Genomic DNA, 22,502 nt, shown 5'->3' with positions numbered 1-22,502 from the left:
TGAATCTTGTGCTTCTCCCCCGTTACTGTTGTTTTAAAGCCTCTTCTATGTTACATAACTGGAAAGCTGTCAGACCAAATCCTGTCAAATACTTGACACACTGCCCATGGAATGAACATAAAGGCCTAACTAGATTTTATACAAATGAGAAGCTTAACCTTGTCTTAAGTGAACTAATTCATCAAAAATTTTACACAGAATGGATATGGAAGTGTAAAATATGTCCAAATCAATTTATATATTAAACAAATGGTATACTCATTAATCCTGGCTACCTTGTACAAAAACCTAATATTTAGACTTTACCTAAGAGCTCTAAAATTCCCAAAACCTATTTCATGCCTCTTTCATAACTAGTTTTCTGGAAAAATATACTCTTTTAAAAAACGAAAGCTCTAAATAAAAAAAATAAAATATGAACAAGAATTAAAAAACAAATTCCTATTATGATTTTTTTCCTAAATTCTAATTACTGTTAACTCTGTTCTTAAGAAAAAAGGGACCATAATTCCTAAGTACAGTTCCTAAATAAGAGATTCTATAGGTAGTTTCTATTATTTGGGAGCTTTTAGAAAGATCAAGGGGAACAGAGAATAAAATATTTGCAACTGAAAGAGTTTTTTGGAGAAAAAAAATCCTATCAACCAATCCAAGACATCATTCTCTCCTGATTTCTCCCTAACACCTATATTAGGTAATGTACTTGAGGCATGTGTTCAATCTTTTATACACATACACACACACACAAACACAAACACAATGATTTTAAACAGCTTGTTTAAGAATATTATGGGGGCCAAAGAGAAAGTAGAGGGGGGTTAAGGTGGTGGTCTTAAATGTAGCCTATCTTGGTTCCATCCCCTGCACCACAAAGGGTCTCCATGACCCAAACACACCTGCCCCCCCCCCAAGATTATTATGGTTCTTCTCTTGATTCTTCCTTTCTATCTTTTCTCTCCAATATCACTTCCTTCATACTAATACAGCAACTCAACTGGTCTTACTGTCTTGCTATCTTGTCTTTATTCTTCTATCATTTACTACATTAACTCTTTTTTTTGCTTCTTTTCTTTTTTCTTTTTTTTCTTTTTGGGTCACACCCAGTGATGCACAGGGGTCACTCCTGGCTCATGCACTCAGGAATTACTCCTAGCAATGCTTGGGGAACCATATGGAATACTGGGAATCGAACCCAGGTCAACCGCGTGCAAGGCAAACGCCCTACCCGTTGTGCTATCGCTCCAGCCCCAGATTAACTCTTCTTTGTATGGAGTTTAAATACAACAAAAATTAAACCACTGAGCAACAGAAAGCTGCAAGGCCCAAATAAGTATCCTTTCATATGACTGGCGAATGGAAAAGCACTCAAATAGAGGTCAGACTGCCTGTAATACCTTATGGGTATTGTGCCAGCAATTTAATGGCGTTCACCGGCTGACTCTTTTTATTTCAGTAAGAAGCAAGAATGTCTTTTTGAAGCAACCACTGAATCATCAATGGAGACTGTGTACCTGGTTCTATTCAAAACACTACACATGGGTTCTCTTTTTAAAGGGTGTTTCTGGTACTGGGGTTTATCTGTGGGGGTTAGTCAACACTCAGTGGTACTCAGGGGCTATTCCTGGCTCTGTCCTCAGAAATGAACCCTAGCATTGCTCAGGGGATCGTATGTGGACCAGGACCAAAGCAGGTCATCTGAAGCAGCAGCATGCAAGGCCAGTGCCTGTCTCTCCAGCCCCCAAATGAATTCCTTTGACAAAGGTTTTATAACCGCCCTCAAAGTGACTGGTTTACTTAGCCCCACTCTAGTAGATGAGGAAAGGTAAAAGACAAAGTAAACTCATTCCAGACACATGGTATTAGTGGCCAAACTGCTGCTTAAATAGCTAGTATTTAAATCCAGACAGTTCACTCTGATGCCTGTTCTGTCAATCACAAGCCCAATCTGAAAGAATAACACCTTGGAGCCCTAAAACAGTTAAAGACCACTTCTATGAAGAGGAAATCTTACAAATTCTATTTCTCTGTGAGAGTCTAATTCCTTCTTGATGTTCATGAAAATGATCCAAAATCTTTTTAAAAACCGTTTAAATGTGACAGTACTGGGTATCTGACAGATTTGGGGGCTTGCAGAAGCAAAACCCAGTCATATGGCTCAAGCTTTGTGCATGTAAAATGTGGCATATGCCAGCTACCAGTGAAAGGAATGTGCTCTGGAACCAGATTGCAGGATTACTTGCTGTGTGAGCAAATTACTTGAACATACAGAGGAAAAGGATCTCTGGATAAGAAAGAAAAAGCATCATATGGGTAAAAAACTAGTCACTTGGAATATTACTTTTTTTATATATAAGAGCAAAAGAAACTTGAGCAATGTGGTGGAATAAACCCAGACAAAGCTCTCTGCTAAAACATAATCCCAAATCGACTACTTATCACCAAAATTAAGCCTCATCCACTCAAAGCCCGCTCTGCCCAAGAGACACGTGCATCCATATGTCTGGAGGTGCATAATCGCAGCAATGAATAAACTCAGGTTTGGACAATGGGTAAAGAGAATCAAGAAAACAGAAGCAACAGAACACCTTTCAGACAGAGGTGAAAGACTGAGTTGCTGGTCAACATCAAGCTCTTGGAGTGAATGAAACAAAATGGCCCCAGTGTTGGACCTGCAAGTTCCTTCCCTCTCTCCTCTGCAAGGGAATAAAACAGCACTGCCATCCAAGCCCAGCCCTGAGAGTGTTTGTAAATCAGACCTCTGGCTGGGAATGGAGAATGATAGAGGTCACTGAGGCTGTCTGGTTCCCTCTGGTCTGTTCCCTTCCCCCCCCCCCCCCATTCTGACAGCACTGTGAAGAGATTACAGTCTTGGGATGCAGAAAAGATTGTAATATGTGAAGATTCAAATCATACCAAGGATCTTTTCTAGCCCAATGATCTGAGACTTAAAAAAAAAAAAGACAAAAGACAAGTAAGTACACTAAACAACAAGCTTTTGGGGGTCCAAAGTGGTACAGGAGGTAAGGTGTTTGTCATGCACACAAGCAACCAGCTCCAATACTTGCAACCACAGATGGTCCCCCATGCACTACCAGGGATCACACCAGAGTCAGGAAGCACCACCTGGTGTGGCAAAAAAACAAACAAACCCAAAACAGAAAAATACTTCTGAATAACAATTGGGTAAACTAACAAAACCAAAGGTGACAATGACAATAGGAGCTGATTTCCTAAATCAATAAAACTGATAAACCCTCATGAGGCTTACCAAGGCTTACTTTGCCACATGCTAAAGTCTGAGTTCGATCCCTAGCACCACATGGCGGAACAATGTCAGGTGTGGCTTGGGTAGTCTCTGAGCCCTTCCAGGTACAGCCTTGTGGCCTCAGGAACTGCTGAGGTGACCTTGGCAGCCCCCAGCACTGCTGGGATTCTGCACACAGCATCAGTGGGCCCTAGCACTGAACCATCAGGCTGGACCAAGGCCTGCCAGAGATGATCTACACACACACACACACACACACACACACACACACACACACCTACACACAGACACATACACACACACACACCCAACTTAAGAATAGGAGAAATAGACTACACACACACACACACAACTAAAGAATAGGAGAAAAAGACATACAAAAGAATCTCCAAACCGAGCAGCTCGCTGCAGAGATGCCTCCAAACTTTAAGCTAGGCCGACTTCACCAGGGTGTCTCAGAAAGGGGCAGGCGTCATGCCTCCACCTGCCCGCCAAGGACCCCGGCAGTTGCCAACTTCCAGAAACCAGTGAGAAGTGCAGGTACACAGGTTCAGTAACAACAAACTCCAAGCCTCAAGGGATAGGGGATGAGCCGGTCCTTCTCAGCCCCCCACCCCACCCCATGCCACCCCCACGACCATGTGACATGTTAAAGAGAGTATGGGGGAGATTGTCTGCCATAGAGTTAGGGAGAGGGATGAGAGGGGGATACTGGGGACACTGGTGGTGGGAGATGTGCACTGGTGGAGGGTTGGGTATTCGATCATCGTATGACTGAAACTCAAACATGAAAGCTTGTAACTGTATCTCACAGTGATTCAATTAAAAAACTAAAAAAAAATGAAGAAATCAATTCCATTTCTTTATACAATGAATTTAAAAAGGGAGTTAAAAAAAAGTACCTTTTAGTGGAGTTCTTGCCCAATTCAATCAGCCTAATCAATGGCTGAATAAATAGCAAAACTCCCACATTAAAATAAAAAACAAAAATTAAACAAAAAAACAGTACCCTTTAAACTCTATCATAAGAGACTTAAAATACCTAGTAGCAAATGTAGTAAAGGAATTCATCTCTGAATTCACACAGTGAAAATTATAATACATTACTAAAAGAAAAATAGAAGATGCAAAGAAATAAAAAGACATCCCATATACTATATATATATGGGCTGGAAGGTAGAAACTATTAAATGTGGCCATCTTACCTAAAACAATCTACAGAATCCAATCTCTATCAGAACATTAGTAGTACTTTTCAAAGAAACAGAATAAGCAACTGTAAGATTTGTGTGGAACCCCAAAAGATACCAATTAACGAAAGCAATTCTAAGAGAAAAGAAGGAAAAATGAAGGCAACACTCTTTGACTTCAAACAATGCAAATTAAAATAATGAGGTCCTGGAACAAAAACAGACACAGAGTCTGATGAAACTGACTAGAGAACACAGAAAAAAATACACAAATGTGGACATCAATAAAGATGCCAAAATCCACAATGAGGGGGAAGGGGCTGGTGAGACAGTGGAGAGGGTAAGGAATGCACATGACGAACCTAGGTTTAATTACCAGCACCCCATGTAGTCCCCAGAGCACTGCTAGGAGTAACTCCTGAGCACCACTGGGTATGACCCCAAAACCAAGAAGTAAACATAACGGGGTGAGAAAAGCCTCTCCTACAAATACTGCTGGGGAAAGTGGATGGCCACATGCAAAAAGTATACAACTTGACCTCTATTTAACTTTAGACACACCAATTAATTCAAAATGAACTGAAGACTTAGATATTACATCCAAAATTATAAAATGTATTAAAGAAAAAAGCCACGGATGAGACATTTGCCAAGTGTACTGGCAAGAGAACCAACATTCAGAATAAACAGAACTACATCAAATTTTATTTGATATTCGTCATTCTGATTATGATGTATTGGAGTCTTTTTATTAGGGTCTCTATTAGCTGGTACTCTTTGGGCTTCTTGGGCCTGGATGCCTGCATTCTGAGAACTTCTCAGCAATGATATCTTTAACTACTACTAGTACTTCATTGGGGTTACCTCCCTGTCCTTCTGGTATTCCAAAGATTCTTATGTTGTTCCTCTTGAATTCATCATCCCCTAGATCTCTTTTTTGCCCCTGAACTATTCTGAGGTCTTTTTCCATTATTTGTTGTTGCCTATATGTTTTCTGCAGCTCATCTTCAAGCTCTCTGATTCTGTAGGCTAATTGTCACCCTACTGTTGAGGGCACCCACTGAGTTTTTTATTTCACCTACCAATTCTTTATTTTTTTGCTTTTGGGGTCACACCGGGCAATTCACAGGGGTTACTCCTGGCTTCGCGCTCAGGAATTACTCCTGGCAGTGCTCGGGGGACCATATGGGATGCTGGGAATCGAAGCAGGGTCTGCCGCATGCAAGGCAAACACCCTACCCACTGTACTATCACTCCAGCCCCATCATCTATCAATTCTTTATTGGTGTCACTTCTGTTTGTAGCTTTCTTATTTATGCTCTCATTTCTTCCTGTATTTTACTGGCTGTCTGTCCCACTGTTTCTTTCATATCTTCCTTTAATTTACTGGATGCCTGTTTCACCATTTCTTTGAGCTCATCGAACATCCTCAACATTTCACCTCTGAATTCTTATCAGAGAGATTGTATTTCTGGGCATTCCCTCTTGAGGCTTCTGGACTCTTTTCTTCATCTACTCTTTATGGTGGGAATATGTGCTGTTTCTTCATGTTGCTGTAGTGGTATGGGGGTGGATCCCTCCAGTTCACGATCAGTGTGTCCCACTCTCTGTGAGGGAGGATTCTAGATGAGCTCGGTCGACGGTGGTCTCCTTTTGCCCCGTCAAGAATATCAACTTCCTCTTTGGTGCTCCTCTATGACACATGTGGAACCTCTAGTGCAGCTTCAGGGGATGTGTTCTTTTTCATTAGGCTTGTTCAGATTCTTGTGTTCACTGTTATTTTGGTAAGTTTTGGGAGTATTCTGACAGGAATAGGCTAGTGGACTATTGGCTTAATGTGTTTGTGATAGCCATGCTATTCTCGTAAGAATTATGAAGGTTGAGATATGAGTCCAAAGAGCTATGAAAGGGGAAAATAACTGCAGCCACATTCTCCACCGCCGCTATACCTATGTGGGGGAGGGGAACGTGTTGGTGCCAGTCCTGGATTAGAGTTCTACTTCTGGCACCCTTCTGATACTGCAGGGGTCCTCCCTGCCCTAGATGATCATGTGGGCACCTTACCCAAGGATCACATCAAATTTTAAAGCTCTTTTTTTTTTTGCTTTTTGGGTCACACCCGGCAATGCACAGGGGTTACTCCTGGCTCTGTGCTCAGGAATTACCCCTGGCGGTGCTCAGGGGACCATATGGGATGCTGAGAATTGAACCTGGGTTGGCCGCATGCAAGGCAAATGCCCTACCCGCTGTGCTACTGCTCCAGCCCCTTAAAGCATTTTTAGAGCAAAAGAAGCTACTCCCCAAATAAAAAATGGCAACCAAGCACTGGAAAAGGTATTTGTACATATGCCGGATAAATTAGTGTATAAACACACTCACACACACACACACAACTCACATAAGTTCACAACAAAAAGCAGCCCAACCAAAACAAGGGTGGGGGGCAAAGACCTCAACAGATATTTCTCCAAAGAAAACATAGAGATGTTCCACAGACACAGGAAAAATGCTCAATGTCACTTATTATTTAAGAAATACAAATCTAAACTGTAATGTGTCCACAGCACACGGGTGAGAATGGCCCATATCAAAATGACAGGAAACAAGTTTTGGAGAGCAGGTGGGAGGAAAGGAACCCAAGCACACTACTGGTGATGCAAACAGCACCTCTGTGGAAAACAGCATAGAAATTCCTTAAGAAAACAGGAGCAAGAAGTGGTCCAGGATACCCAGTGGTACAGCACCCACAAGGCGTGCAGGTGCGCATAGGGCTGCAAGTTCAACCCCTAGCCCAGTGTGATGCCAGGAGCATGGTCTCTTGTGATTCTAGAAGTCATCACGGGGAATGTATTTTCCAGCATGTTGCAGCCTAGTGCGCGACCAGTACAACCCTTCACTGATCCGGCAGCAAGTAACACAACCAAAAGTGTCTGAGCACCACCACCAAGTGTGGGAACTTGGTAAGCACCTTAAACAAGCATGCGCAGCCCCTGGTCACTGCAACAATACAACAGAGGGAGAAGAACGACATAAATAAGTTGAGGGAAAAAGGAAGGAATGAGGATGGGAGGGAGGGAGGGAGGGAGGGAGGGAGGGAGGGAGGGAGTAAAAAATGAAAGGAGGGAAGCAGGGAGAGAGGAAGGGAAAGAACTTCATGTGTTACAGTGACACCACTTCCAGACATAGGAAAGGAACTTTAGATAAAAAGGATAGCGAAAGAGTAATGTAAAAGGTGTGAAAGGACCCATACATTCAGAGCAGTATTATTCACAACAGCCGGAACGTGGAGTCGTTAAATGTCTATCCACAGACAGTCAAAACTGGGCAAAGAAGCCATGGTATAAGTACCCAATGGAATACCCCTCTGCAGTTATGAAAGATGAAATGGCCCTTTAAAAGAAAATGGATGGAATTCAAGGTGATTAGGCCAAATGGAATAAGGAAGCAAGAGCCAATGACCATATGTTTTCATGCATGTGTGGACTACGAACTACTAGAGCAAACAACGAATCTAACAATATTAACTTCTAGACTCAGTGAAAACTCAAGAAAAAAAGACAAGGGAGGTTAAGAAAGACAAGAAGGCACATTCCTGTGGTGCAATGGCACTTCAGTTTTGGTGGTCAGAACGGTGACAGTTACATACAGTCATGACAATTACATACACGCATGGCACACACAGGGCTTTCCCTGAAATTCCATTTGACTTTAAACCAGTAACACAAGTCAATACAAAGATCAAAGATCTTGTTTTTTGCAGTGTTGGGAATCAAAGGCAGAGTCTCACATGCAGCAGGTAAATATTCTATCCCTGAGTCACATCTGCAGTCTGAAAGATATGACATCCAAACTATAACCAGTATGTCCCCAAGAGTTGAGATCCTTAATAAAATGTATTTTTAAACTAAGAGGCAAATATGCCACAAGAAGAAGAGTCAACTCATAAAACAAGAAAAACTAGTATCAAAAATGCTTTGCTGGGGCTGGAGAGATAGCACAGCGGGTAGGGCGTTTGCCTTGCATGCGGCCGACCAAGGTTCGATTCCCAGCATCCCATATGGTCCCCTGAGCACCGCCAGGAGTAACTCCTGAGTGCAGAGCCAGGAGTAATCCCTGTGCATCGCCAGGTATGACCCAAAAAGCAAAAAAAAAAAAAAAAAAAAAAAAAAAAAAAAGCTTTACTTAGTATCAAAGGTAAAAAAAAAAATTGCTTTACTTCTACTTTTAAAAAACCTACCTGCACAAAGTCTTCTCAAACCAATTAATTGGGTCAGAGAGATGGGTCAATGGCTGAACACATACTTTGCACATAGGAGCACATAGGAGGGTTTGATTCCCAGCACCATATGGTCCTCAGAACACCACTGGAAAAGCCCCTGAGCACTGCACAGTATGGTGCAAAACCAATTTAACAATAAATAAAATTAATTCATTCAAGTATTAGAATATGTTCACACGTACAGAAAATGACATGAGTGCTGGAGAGAAAATGGCACATAGGCACTGGCCTTGCTCATAGCTGACCCAGGTTCCATCCCCGGCACCATATATGGTCCCCTGAGTGCTGTCAGGAGTGGCCCTGAGCACAGAGCCAGGAGTAAGCCCTGAGCACTGCCCAGTATGTCCCCCACCTCACCACCACCCTCCAAAAATAACCATAAAAAAACATGTAATAAAGATCATACGCCATATTGTTAACAGCAGTTACCCCAGATGTGGGAGGAAGACTCAAAGAGAAGGCACATGGAGGGGGGGCTCCATTCTGGGCTCCTTCCTCAGATGCTCACCTGGGTGCACTGTCACTCCAGGATGCATCTAAAGCAAAGTTTAGATCACATTCCTGCATGGGATGCCCAACAGAGAAAGAATGTGATTTTGAGGGGGACAGGGGCTTCTACCTTGCGAAGGTAAAGAGGAATACATGAGACTTATAAGACTTTAGCAAAATGTGACAACGCACGTTAAGCGACCACAAAGGAATGAATGCTAAATACTCATTTTACTAACTCTACACCATGAGCAGAATACAGAGAGAGCTACTTACACTGCTGGCATACATATGTCAAATTTAAGAATAAATTAATTGAAGATGTTTACAAGAAACAGAAATGTGCTTATAAATTAAACTTCCATTTGACTGAAAATAATGCCACTGACTGACTGCAGAATACATCAGCAACTCCAGGATATCAAATCCTCACTTATCGTCTATCTATAGGCTCTTGTAAAGAGCCACCTCAATACCAGATTAACCAACACTTTATAATCTAAAAACCAGCAGTTATCAAAACCCAGAAAAGACAGATCAGGAATTGTTTACATGAAAATTCTACGAAACATTACCTTCCACTGCAAGCTTAGACAATGCAAAATTCTTTGTATTTTTTTTACCTGGTCTCCTTACCACATTAATAAGCAGGGGTTTAGCACAGAAAATCTCCAGGATATAGGCAACTCTTAAGAATAGAAACTAGGGGCTGGAGCAATAGCACAGCGGGTAGAGTGTTTGCCTTGCACCCAGCCGACCTAGGTCCGATTCCCAGCATCCCATATGGTCCCCCAAGCACCGCCAGGCGTAATTCCTGAGTGCATGAACCAGGAGTAACTCCTGTGCATCGCCAGGTGTGACCCAAAAAGCAAAAAAAAAAAAATTAATCAATAAATCAAACACCAACATTGCTTTACCTATTTTTTTTTTAAGAAAATGTCAGATGCTTGCTACATTTAGAACAGTGAAAGTTGTTTTCATTTAGAAGAAATTTCACAACACAAACAAAAGCAGACACGTTGTTTTGGCTAATAACGGTTTGTGAACTATTCTGCTGAGTCACAATCCCACCAGCAGCATCACTGGAAGATTCAGCACCACCTCAGACAGGAGATCCTCGCAGTTCTCCAAGCAACAAAAGCACAGTTCTCCAAGCAACAAAAGCAAAGGCTGCCAGTATTTGCAAGAGAAATCACCGGGACTGGGACACCCCACCCCCACCCCCAGTCTCTGATCCATAGACCGTAGTTCCTTTTTCCCCTTTCCAGCTTCTCCAATTCTGCACTTTCATGGCCCCAGACACATGCTTGTGCAACCCCCCTGTAAATCCAGGTGCAGCTACTTTTCCAGGTTATTTTGTTGTTTTAACTATCATTGGCAACAGGCATGCAGAAAAATAAGCACAGTCTTTCTCTAACTTCATTACATAGTTACTAGCTCAAGCTTGTAGCAATAAGCCAGGCATGGATACTAAGAAGAGTTGCTACCTATCTAGGTAGTTTTGCAACCTGATGAAAAGCAACAGGTGGTCCTTCCACAGGCAGGGAGAGAGCAAGGTCTTCCAGAAAGAGAATGCAGAAATGGAAGCCCAGAAAGCAAGCTAGGAAATAAAGGAACTGGGTTCACCAGGGGAATTTCCATGTTTAATGGGCAGTGGTAGGAAAGTTAATACAGAAGATAAAAGGCCACAGGAAGACTCTGGACATAATTCAATACACAAATAGGAAGGTACTTAAGGACCTTCGCAAGATATTAAAGTGTGTACTTTAAGACAATTTATACAACAGCTACGTTTAAGGTGGGTTAACAGAACTAAAAGAAGGTTCACTGACAGACTTTTGAGTACCAAGTGCATAATTCTTCAAATGGCACTGTGACTTATTTTTTCTTTAACGGTCTTATCAAGCTCAGAACTACAGGGAACAACTCAGAACTCCCTGCCCCCTTCCCCCCGCCCCTCCTTCCCACACACACACACCAAACAGAGCTAGGCAAAAAGTGGGGTTGGATAAAATGATCTCTGATGTCTCTTGTAACTAGTAACTTAAGTGTCTACACTTGATTACTGGAAGAAAGATGAGCATAAGAGGATCTTAATTTAGAGAGAGATATATCACTGAAAAATCACTTACAATTTTCTTTTAGTGGTCTTTGCAGTAGTGGGAGCCTGACAGTTCAATCAAAGTGGTACTGGCTCCGGATTTGGCAGGCTACACCGGGCAGTGCTAGGGGCAGAGGACGAGCATTTGGTTATGCTCTCGTCGTATGTTACGACAAGAGAACCACTATAACCAGGCATCATGCTTACCACCCTATCTGCAATCTCACTTATGCCTCAAAATGACCCCAGGATGGAGAGATCAAAGGCAGAACCACAGACAAAGCACTTGCCTTGCATGGTTTGATTCGAGGCACCCCACATAGCCCCTAGCAACACCAGGAATGATGCCCAAGCACTTCCAGGTATTACCCTAAAACAAGAAAAATGACCCTAGGTTATTTTTATGTACAAAGTCCTAATGAGGAGCCTCAAGTGTGGAGCTGTTAAGCTGTCTTATTTTACACAACAGTAAACTGTCCAAGTTCAACAAGTAGCAAGGGGCAGAGTCAAGACTGTAAATCTACGCTACTGGTCTCCAGGGAGATGTGATCAAGTGGCCAGGTTGAGACAAAAGGTCAAAACAGGCAGGATGTTTGTTTATACAGTTACAATAGAAAATATATCATAAGTCATATTATTCAATTACTCCTTAGATTTTTTTAAATTATAAAAATCCTCCCTCTCACTGTTAGGTGACTGTACTAATTACTATGATCCAGCATCTGAATTTTGGCATGGTCACTACTCCAGTAAATACGTAACCAGCTATTTTTTTAAAAAATAAAAGGGAAACAAAATAATACAACTACAATACATTTAATATGCTACTACAAAATAGCACTAAGAAAGTGATATTTACAAGGTGGCAGTATAGGAGCCAGAGCAACAGTACAGCGTGCAGAGGGGTTGCCTTGCACAGGGCTGACCGGGGTTCAATCCCCAGCATTCATATAGCTGGCTGAGCACTGCCAGGTCTAATTCCTGAGTGCAGAGCCAGAAGTAACCCTGAGTGTCACCGGCTGTGACCCGAAAAGAGAAAACAAAATGTGGCAGTATAGTTTTAAATTATCCATTAATTTATTCACTAATTCTTCTCTAGAGTAAGCACAGAAGCAGGCTATTGGGGCCAGAGGGGTAGAACAGGGATTAAAGCACTTGCCAGGGCTGGAGAAATAGCACAGCAAGTAGGGTGTTTCCCTGCACACAGCTGATCAGGGTTCAATTCCCAGCACCCCATATGGTCCCCCAGCACCACCAGGAGTAATTCCTGAGTGCATGAGCCTGGAATAACCCTTGTGCAGCGCCGGGTGTGACCCAAAAAGCAAAATAAATAAATAAATAAAAATAAAATAGCACTTGCCTTGCACTGGCTAATGTGGGTTCAATCTCACAAGCAGCATCGAGTAATCCCAGAGGAGAAGCAAGGAGGGCAGGAGTAATAAGCCCTGAGCACCACCGTTTTTGGCCCCAAAACCAAACCAAACAAAAAATAAATAAAATGCTGAGATTTATATACGAGACTAAAAATGAATCGTGGGCAAGTTATTTTCTTTTCTTTTGAATTTAATGCCAGAGAGGGCTTCATGATTATTAGGCTTATAACAATCCAACTTCAGAGATGGAAAGTATTCCTGCACTCGTCACAGGTAAAACAGTATCTGCAGTTTTTTATTCCATTCTAAAAGTCATGTTTTATGCCACTGGACCTACACCAGGCTGTTTCACTTGGGGCGCCCTGGAGGGGGGTGGGTGAGACCCCCTCCCCGCCCCAACAGACCCAGCCCCAGCAGCCAAAAACCTCCACAGCTCAGCCACCGCCATGCTCACAGCCCCTCTCCACAAGCTTGGGCTGAGCATCACACACGAGTGAATATATTCCTAAATTGCGCGGACTTCACACCAAATACCCAAACCATACTCCAAGACTACCGCACCACATTTGATAAGGTTTGAAGTAGGAAACAACAACCCTCGAGTGAAATACACATTTTTTGAAATTTATAACATATATACATATATATGTATACATATATATACATACACACACACACACACACCACTATACCACTAACGCATGCCTCTTGGAGAGCCCAACAAGCTACCAAGAGTATCCCACCGGCACAGGCAGAGCCTGGCAAGCTCCCCGTGGTGTATTCGATATGTCAAATACAGTAACGACAATAGGTTTCATTCCCCTGACCCTGAAAGAGCCTCTAATCATTGGGAAAAGACGAGTAAGAAGAGGCTGCTAAAATCTCAGGGCTGGGAGGAATGGAGATGTTACTGGCACCCGCTAGAGTAAATAGTTGATCAAGGGGAGGACAGTGATACAAGGATATATAGCACTGTAGCACTGTCCTCCCGTTGTTCATCGATTTGCTCGAGCGGGCACCAGTAACATCTCACAACAAATTGTGAGACTTACTGTTTTATGGCATATCGAATACGTCATGGGTAGCTTGCCAGGCTTTGCCGTGCAGGTGAGATACTCTCGGTAGCTTGCCAGGCTCTCTGCGAGGAGTGGAGGAATGGAACCAGGGTCGGCCACATGCAAGGTAAATGCCTTACCCACTGTACTATCGCTCCAGCCCATATATATATATATTACACAACATGTTAATGATCACTTACTTATTGAAGGGCTTAGTGGCCCCTGGGTGAAATACAACAATCTCTACACTCTTTCCTCTAAGGATATATTTTTGCAGCATTCTCAGCGATTTTTCATAACAAACAATACAAAATGCATTCTTTCAGTTCTGCCTTGAGGCAGGGATTTGGGTTCAAAACGGAAACATCAGTGGCTGGAGCAATAGCACAGCATGTAGGGCGCTTGGCCAACCCAGGTTCGATGCCCAGCATCACATATGGTCCCCTGAGCACTGCCAGGGGTAATTCCTGAGTGCAGAGCCAGGAGTAACCCGTGTGCATCACCAGGTGTGACCCCAAAAGCCAAAAATAAATAAATAAACAAACAAATAAAAAAGAAAACATCCAAAATAGGGTGGTGGGAAGGTGTAATGGTGGTGGGATTGGTGTTTGAATACTGAATGTAATGAAATACTGTGAACTATTTTATAAAATTTTTAAAAAAATTTTAATGGAAAAAAGAAAGTCGTGTTTTAGAACTATTACATGGAATAACTGGAATGCTTTCAGTAGAGAGCCACTAGGATAGTCAAGGACCTGGAAACTGTAGTATGGTAGATGGGGAATACAATTGAGGAAAATTAGTAAATGAAGTCCTGTTGGGAATGGGGAATGGCAGACAAGACAAAATTCTCTCTCTCTCTCTCTCTCTCTCTCTCTCTCTCTCTCTCTCTCTCTCTCTCACACACACACACACACACACACACACACACACACACACTCACGTTTCTCTAAATAAAACTTCTAAGTTTTGAAAAGTGGGAATTTCAAACCAAAAATTCTACCTATGAATAATCCCACATAAAAATACAGACCAGACTGAAAAAGCATTCTTAATTACAACTGACCCTTCCAATTCCAGGAAGAACATCTTTCTCTGCCCAAAGCTGTAAAGGTACAAGCACTTCCCTGATCTCCTGATCTCCATTCAAAATCAGTAAAAGAATTCTGAAAAAGAAGACGGAAGAGCAAGCACAATTTCCACTCTTCAGATGAGTAGTTATACATCTGAAATTAGAAAACTACATGGGGCATTTAAAAAACCTACTTCCTCCTTTTTTTTTCTTTTTATCTGTTCAGGTATAAAAGTTTTCTCCAAATAAAATTTATTCAGAACCACCTCTAATTTTTTTCATAGTTTGAAAACACACCAACGAATGGAGCTTAAAGTTAACCTGAGGCCAAGGATGTGATTCAAGAGCTTCTGCCTTGCATGTGTGAGACCCTGGGTTCAATCCCCAGATAATGATGTTGGCAGGCAGGCAGATAGCCCCCTCCCAAGGCAATGACAGTAAATTTCCTGGGACATAATATCCCTGAAGTTGTAAAAGCCAACCTAAGGCCTAATAAGACCCTTATCTGTCACCAGCAACAGACCCAGAGAAGCTCCAGCAGAAACAAAAGACCAGGAAAGGAATTTCAAAGAAGACCATCACCACTCCCAGCCCTACCCACTTTGGAAACCTCCTTAGCAACAAACTTTTACCTAGGTAGAAGCCTCACCTGAGTGCAGGTTGGAAAAAATCCTAATAAGCCACCCTGAACAAAGGAAGGGCATGCATACACTGTCCGAGCCCAGTGGCCAAGGCACTCACATCTCCCCTCTTGAATTCTTTCATGTCTAATGCTGGGATGTGTGTAGGTGCTCTCTCCACCCTTGGAGAACCCCAGGTTCTCTCTTGAGCACTTAACTCTCCACTCTCTCCCACTTTCTCTTCTTCCTTCCCTTCAAAATCTAAAAAAAAAAATATATCTGTTTTGCTTCACTGCTTGTCTACTCCTGAAATTCTTTTCTGTTTTCACTCGAGGTGCCCCAGAGCGGGTGGATGAGAGCCCTCCCTGCCCCAAAGGACCCAACCCCAGCAGCCGACCTCCACTACCCAACCAACCGCTGACCTCTACTACCCACCCGCCACCACACTCCAGGCTGCTTTCCACATGCTCAGCCTGAGCCTCACATATGAGTAAGTAAACATATTCCTGGACACATCATAAGACACTCCCTACTCATTTTCCATAATTACCACACCATATTTGATGGGGTTCAGACAGTAGGTAACAAATCACAGAGGGAAATATATATATATATACATATATGTGTATGTGTGTGTATATATATATATATATATATATATATATGTAATTCCCTCGGAGAGCCTGGCAAGCTACCAATAGTATCCTGCCCGCACGGCAGAGCCTGGCAAGCTACCCATGGCGTATTCGATATGCAAGAAACAGTAACAGTCATGGGTCTCATTCCCCTGACCCTGAAAGAGACTCCAATACAGCAGTTTCGCTGGGAAAGACAAGTAAGGAGAGGCTGCTAAAATCTCAGGGCTAGGACGAATGCAGACATTACTGGCACCCACTCGCATAAATCGATGACCGGGAAGACAGTGGTACAATGAAATTCTTTTCTGTGAGAGTATCTCACCTGCAAGGCAAAGCCTGGCAAATTCCCTGTGACATATTCGATATGCCAAACACAGTAACAACAAGTCTCACAATAGAGACGTTACTGGGCCCACTCAAGCAAATCGATAAACAATGGGAGGACAGTGACAGTGAGGCAAGACAAGAAACCAGTAACCCTGGGTCCCAGGTGGCAGAGGTGGATCGGGAGAAAGTAACCATCTTTCTGCTTCCCTGCTTCACATAAGCCACCCAATGGGGCCCACCAACATCAATAAAAATAAATCAATTTCAAGTACTTAATGTATTTCAAATTCAAATATCAAGTAGTAGTCACCTTTTGCTACATTCATCCCTTTTCTACTAGCAAGTGTGAGTAACAGAAACTGGGCAAGATTTAAAATTTTAAGACTAATTCTTACTCTGAGACCCCCTGAAGATCTCTCTCTGTGTCCTGAGCACAGTGGTGGGCCCCCAAACAGAAACAAGCAAACAAACCCCTACTCAATTTACAGAGCCTCCCGACACTTCCACAACACAATCAGTGTACAGGTACAGGAAATGTGTCTGACTGGAACTTGCTAGAAAAACTATCTGGCAATCCCAAGATACTAGAAAAGGTACAGTCTGGGCATCTGCCATCCCTAGCAGGAAATCTTTGCCAATTTAAAAGTCCCTAAAACAAAAGTCATCTTTCAACAACCAACGTTCATTTCTCCCTTGTAATTCTCTCCACAGGGCATGTCATTAATGAAGACACAGCATATCTGATACTGAAATTTTAACCTCAAAAATATTTATGGAGAAGCAAAAGACCCAAATGGTATCATTTATGCTAAGTTTCTGGTCACCAAACTGAACATTTCCGTGCTCCCAGAATGAAATCGGTTGGTTGATCAGGAGGAACTAGCTGGCCAGCCCCAGAGAGGTTAAATGCCTAGGTAACATGCCCTCCAGGAAAGTAGTCTTGCAAACTAATTCCTTTCTCCTCTCCCTCCCCCACTTTCTCCACCACCAGAAAAACTTCTGGTTACCACCCTTCTGGCCATAAAAGTCATTTTCTACCCTTCCTATGTGATCTAGGTTGGCTGTCTCTCCAATATATTTATATTGTAAATATATTTATCTCTCCAATATAATATTTATAGTATATATTTATCTCTCCAATATAATTTTTTGCCCTAATAAACTCTTACCATGTCTCTTCTCTGGCCCTCCCTCCAAATAATACACTGTAATATTTTTCTCTGAACCAGAATTAAGCCCTTTGTTTGATACCCTCTGTGCCTTTAGTAGCGAAAGGATACCCTTTGTAACGATCCAAGATCCAAATCCTTCAGAGGATTAGACGAATATGGAATCTCTTAGAACCTAAAGCATCTTAGGTTGCTAATCACTCACTCTGTGGGTCAATTTTGCTACCCATAAAAGCTAGTTCTAAATGCCCTAAACCCATGCTCAACATACATCCAAAGAATGGATTCCATTATAAGTGCTACAAGCTTCCAGTGAAAAGATCTGTTACTTTGCCTTTCTTCTTTGTAACTGGCAGTCTTATAACAAAAAGTTCTTCTCCTTCCCTGGCTCATCCCTCGCCCCCAAATTATAAACTAAGCAAACCTTAAAAACAGAAGAAACTTGATCTAAGTCTGGGCCAGATCATCAAACATCTTTGTTCTTCTGAGAGGAAAACAAAATACAGTTTGTAACTAAAATCTGTAGCTCTTTGGGGAGGGTGGAATGTAAGGCAGATAAGGTTTATCCAACCAAGCCAGATGCACCTGGGGACCCAAATGTACATTATGCAACCTCCGTGTCCCAAGATTTTAATCCCTATCTGCGATGCAGAAATAAAACACCAAAAATAAATAAAATCCACTACATCTGTACCTTAGGTGCAAGGAGGGGGCGGGGGCCAGGAGGGGGTAGGGGTAGAGATAATTCCCAGGAATCTCCGAAAGAACCAATTGCGTGGTCGGTTTCAGAGGTTCACAAATCAAACTTTTCCTTTAAGCAACCAGTTCCCCTCCCCCCGCCCCCCTTTTCAACCTTTCCAACCCCCTTAAAAATTCTCAGAGTTATCTTTAAGGTTTTAAAAGGGATCTCGCAAAGTGGGGGGTGGGGGGGTAGGAGAGACCTGCCTCAGGTGTTTAGGTACCATCTACCTGGGAGAAAGCTACCCACGCCCATTTCCAGAAGCTGAGCGGCAGGGAAGATGCCTCATCCTTTCTCCCATTGGAAAATAACGGGAGTAAATGGACTCCGGATCCCGGAGCCGCAGACAATCCCAGGCTTCACGCATCCATCCCGGGGACGCGGGCCTCGAAATTTCTTTCTTTGGCAGCACGGACAGTTCGGAATTGGAATAAAACTGCAATGGCCTGCATTCTAGAAGAGAATCTAGTACAATGCTGAGGCGGAACAGGAGCTGGCGGGGTGGGGGAGGTGGTCGGGATGCCTCCGGGAAGCACCTGGGTGGGGGGAGGGGAGGCGAAAGCCGCGTGTAAAAGGCCCTAGGGACACACACACACACTCGCACGCACACGCCACGGCCGCCCCACGCCCCTCCGTCCAAGGCGGCAGCAGAAAAGCGGGGTGCACGGGGAAGGGGCTCGGCCAGCTTCGGCGAGGCGGAAGGCCAGCACGGGGGCGCATTCCCGCACACAAGATGGAGGCGCTCCCCCGGCGGCTAGCGCACCTGGGGGCGCGCCCCACGCCCTCCGGGGGCTCCGGCCGGCCGCCGCGGGTGCCCTAGGATGCGGGCCGCACGCCCCCCGGGGCCCGGGCCCGCGCCGCCGCCTGCAGCGGGGAGCACGGAGGGGGGGTCCTGGGAGCCGGCAGCCCCCCGCGGGGCCAGCCCGAGCCCCGGCTGCCCCACCCGCGCCCGGCCGCGCGGCGCACTCACCTCGGACGCGCCCCCGGAGGCCGCGGGGCCGGGGCCGGGAGGCGGAGCCGCGGGGAGGAATGAATGAACGCAGGCTGGGAGCCACCGAGCCGGCCGATCCCGGCTCTCCCAGGGCGGGCGCGGTGCCTGCCCCTCGCCCCGCACGCCGGCCCGGGTCCAGCGCAGCCCACCGTGCCCTCCGCCGGCGTGACGCACTGGCGCCGCAGCGCCTCCAGCCGTGCCGCCGCGCCCGCGCCCCCCGCCGCGCCGCCCCGCCCGGGCGCCGCCTCCCCGGGGCCTGCCGGCAGGTGCGGGCTCGGCCAGCCGGGGGGCGCCCTTCCGCGCCCGCGCGCCCCTGCCCACCCCTCTCTGGCCGCGGCGCCCCAGCTCCGGGCCTGGCCGGCTCTCCCGGAGTGACCCGGGGCCGAGCGCTACGAATCGGTGCGGGTAAGCTGCGGGGACGGGCTCGCGGCCTTGGCCTGCGCCTTTCCCGTCCGCAGCTGCAGGATCGCTAGGGCACACCCCCACGGAACTTTCTCCTCCGGCCGGGAGGAAGCCCCGGGCGCGGGAGGCCGCGCGGGCCGTGGACGCGGATGCTGAGGATGATGAGGATGATGCCTCCAGCCCGCTCGTCCTCCTGCGCGCACGGCCACCGCGGAGGATGCGAGGGGGAACGGGCGGTCCAGGGCTCTCGGTTCACAAGGCTGCACACGGCCGAGAGTCCGTACTTGCATCCCGGGAGAGCACGGAGCCTCCCGATTGCTGCGTGGACCGTTCGTTCTTCTTTCAGAATCTAGCACGCGCCGACTAATCCAGAAGGACCGCGGGCTCCACCCTGCTTCCCTCCCCCTTCCTTTGCCCACTCAGACGCTTTCCGCCCTAGCTGTCAGGGTCCTCTTGCTAATTTCACTCGCTGGGGGTGGGGTGGGGGTGGGGTAAAAAAAAGAAGAAAAGATCAGGTTCTCTGCCCTGCAAAGCGTGGTAGGTTTTCTTCAAAGCCCTGACTGAATGCGGTGACTTAAGTATATTGAATAAATGTGTTGAACAATAGTCGTGTGGCTCATTTTAAGAGTTTCTTTTATCCATCAACTCTGGCAAATAAGCCCATCCAAAAGCAGAGGCAGTGTCTTCAGTTGAGGGAGATAAATTTGAACTCGCATCTTTCGTCTACAAGAAAATATTTAGTAATCACAACTCCAGACCTTCCAGGATTTACTAATGGTCGGCGAGATCAAGAAATATTGAGAGTGTATTTGTTGATGAGCTATGTTTGACTCCCTTTTTAAAAGTTAAATAGGGTTTTCTGCCCCATTATTTGTAGCAATCAACCTCGCATCAGTTTCATTTGTAAAACAGGTGATATTGTAAATATTATACATTGAACATTTATATTTCTAACAAGGAACCATATTTTATTCAAATGTTTTGAATAGCCATGGCCAACCTCAAATGAATGAATAAAATTATTTGATGGCTTAATTTCTGTTTCTAGAGCTGTGTAGGCAAGAGTTTTCAGGATAATTCAAAACAGTTGCCACTTCAGGGAAGATGTTTTTTGGTTTTGTTTTCCTACCTGCATCTACAAGTGTTGAAGCCTCAAGGGTTAACATAAAACCAGCCTTCAACACATTCAGAATGTTTGAAATGAAGAGCATGAGTATGATTTACTTTGAGCAATTATCCTAAGATAGGATAAGGATTGGGTCCTATGCCTGAGATCCTTGTCTCCCAGAGGTCTTGGTACTCTGGTAGGAACCAGAACTAGTCCCAACCAACCTCATCAAAAGGTCCAAAGCAGCCAATACCGTCTTTCTCTCTCAGCAATGCTATCTGCTGAGACATACTGAAAACATAATCTCCCACATAAAGGAGTGTCCCAGCAGAACTTGATTTTCTTTTCTCTAATTGTAACATGATGCACGCAGCTTTGAGAGTTTTGTTTTGTTTTGTTTTTCTTTTAAATCACCCTTTACTTCTTTCATTGACAGAATTGCAATAAATCTTACTGTGCATATGTTGATAGTCTAGGGTCCATGAAGCCTTTTCTGGGAAAGCAGCTAAAAACTGAGTTCTTATCAGATTTACACTCTGTAAATCATTACCAAAATAAGCTTTGAGGCTTTTTTTCTCAAAAGTTTTGCAGAGTCAAAGGATGATTATATTGTCTTTTCTTGTAACAGTGCTATGTTGTTAATGTATTAACAGAAAAAGGAGACATCTTGAGTTTTCACTGCATTTTTGTTTGTTCTTTAAATCTTTATTGAGTTACTGTGGTTTACAATGTTGCTAATGATGATTTTCTACTTACATCATTCTAACACTATACCTGCCACCACTTCCTCACTTCTTCACTTCCCTGAAGAGTGCCCACATCCATCCGCCAAGATTTTAAACACCCACTACTTTCCAGCTTGGGGCTGTGGACCAACTCTCCAGTTTTCTTGCCATTGACTCTTTTTTGCTCCCTTACTGTGTATCTTTAAATCCTACATATGGGAAAGATCATTTTGTATCTAATCTTTCCTCTGACCACTCAACACAATAAATACTCTCTAGTTCCATCCACATTATGGCAAATTCATATTTTTTCCTTTCTTACAGTTGCATAGTATTCTATTATATATATATGTATATATATACACATATATATATCACTTTGATGTCGGTGGGCCCCACGGGTGACTTATGTGAAGCGGGGAGGAGAAAGACAGTCACTTTCTCCCCACCCGCCTCTGCCACTCGGGACCCAGGGTTGCTGGGTTCTTGTCTCGCCTCGCAGAAAGGAATTTCAGGAGTAGACAAGCAGTGAAGTAAATAGATTTTATTTGGAGGCTTTTTAGGTATGGAGGGAGGGAGAGAGAGTGAGAGAGTAAAGTTAGACACGAAAGCATGAAAGTACACATCTCAAGAGGGGAGATGCAGGTGACACACGTGCTCGGGAACCACATGTGCTCAGCCACGTGGGCACAAGCAGCACATGGGCTGGGGCAGCAAATGCGCGCCCTTCCTTTGTTCAAGGTGGCCTTTATAGGGTTTTTCCAACCTGCCCCCACGTGGGGCTTCTTCCCAGGTAAATGTCCCGTTGCTAAGGAGGTTACCAGGGAGGATGGGAGTGGTGATGGTCTTCTTTGAAATTCCTTTCCTGGCCTTTTGTTCCTAGAGAAGTTTCTTTGGGTCTGTTGCTGGAGCCAGGTGAGGGTCTTATCAAGCCTTAGTTCCTGTTTTCCTATTTT

General features: G+C 44.4%; 1 protein-coding gene across 4 annotated transcripts in view; it reads right to left on the bottom strand.

Moving 5' to 3' along the window:
• Positions 1-20,179, bottom strand: part of FAM169A (family with sequence similarity 169 member A) — a 54,209-nt gene extending 34,030 nt beyond the window's left edge. For 2 of the 4 annotated variants that reach the window (XM_056112453.1, XM_056112451.1), the window contains exon 1: positions 19,291-19,311. The gene's annotated coding sequence lies outside the window, so the exon portion shown is untranslated. Of the gene's footprint in view, positions 1-19,290; positions 19,312-19,687 lie in introns of those variants that run through there. The other 2 variants (XM_056112450.1, XM_056112452.1) reach the window with 2 other exon arrangements.
• Between the last annotated feature and the right edge of the window lie 2,323 nt (positions 20,180-22,502).

This window comes from Sorex fumeus, unplaced genomic scaffold, assembly GCF_029834395.1.
Source record: "Sorex fumeus unplaced genomic scaffold, SorFum_2.1 ptg000018l, whole genome shotgun sequence".
Classification (NCBI taxonomy): domain Eukaryota; kingdom Metazoa; phylum Chordata; class Mammalia; order Eulipotyphla; family Soricidae; genus Sorex; species Sorex fumeus.
Note: the sequence above shows the minus strand (reverse complement) of the source record. Positions and strands in the feature narration are given on the sequence as shown.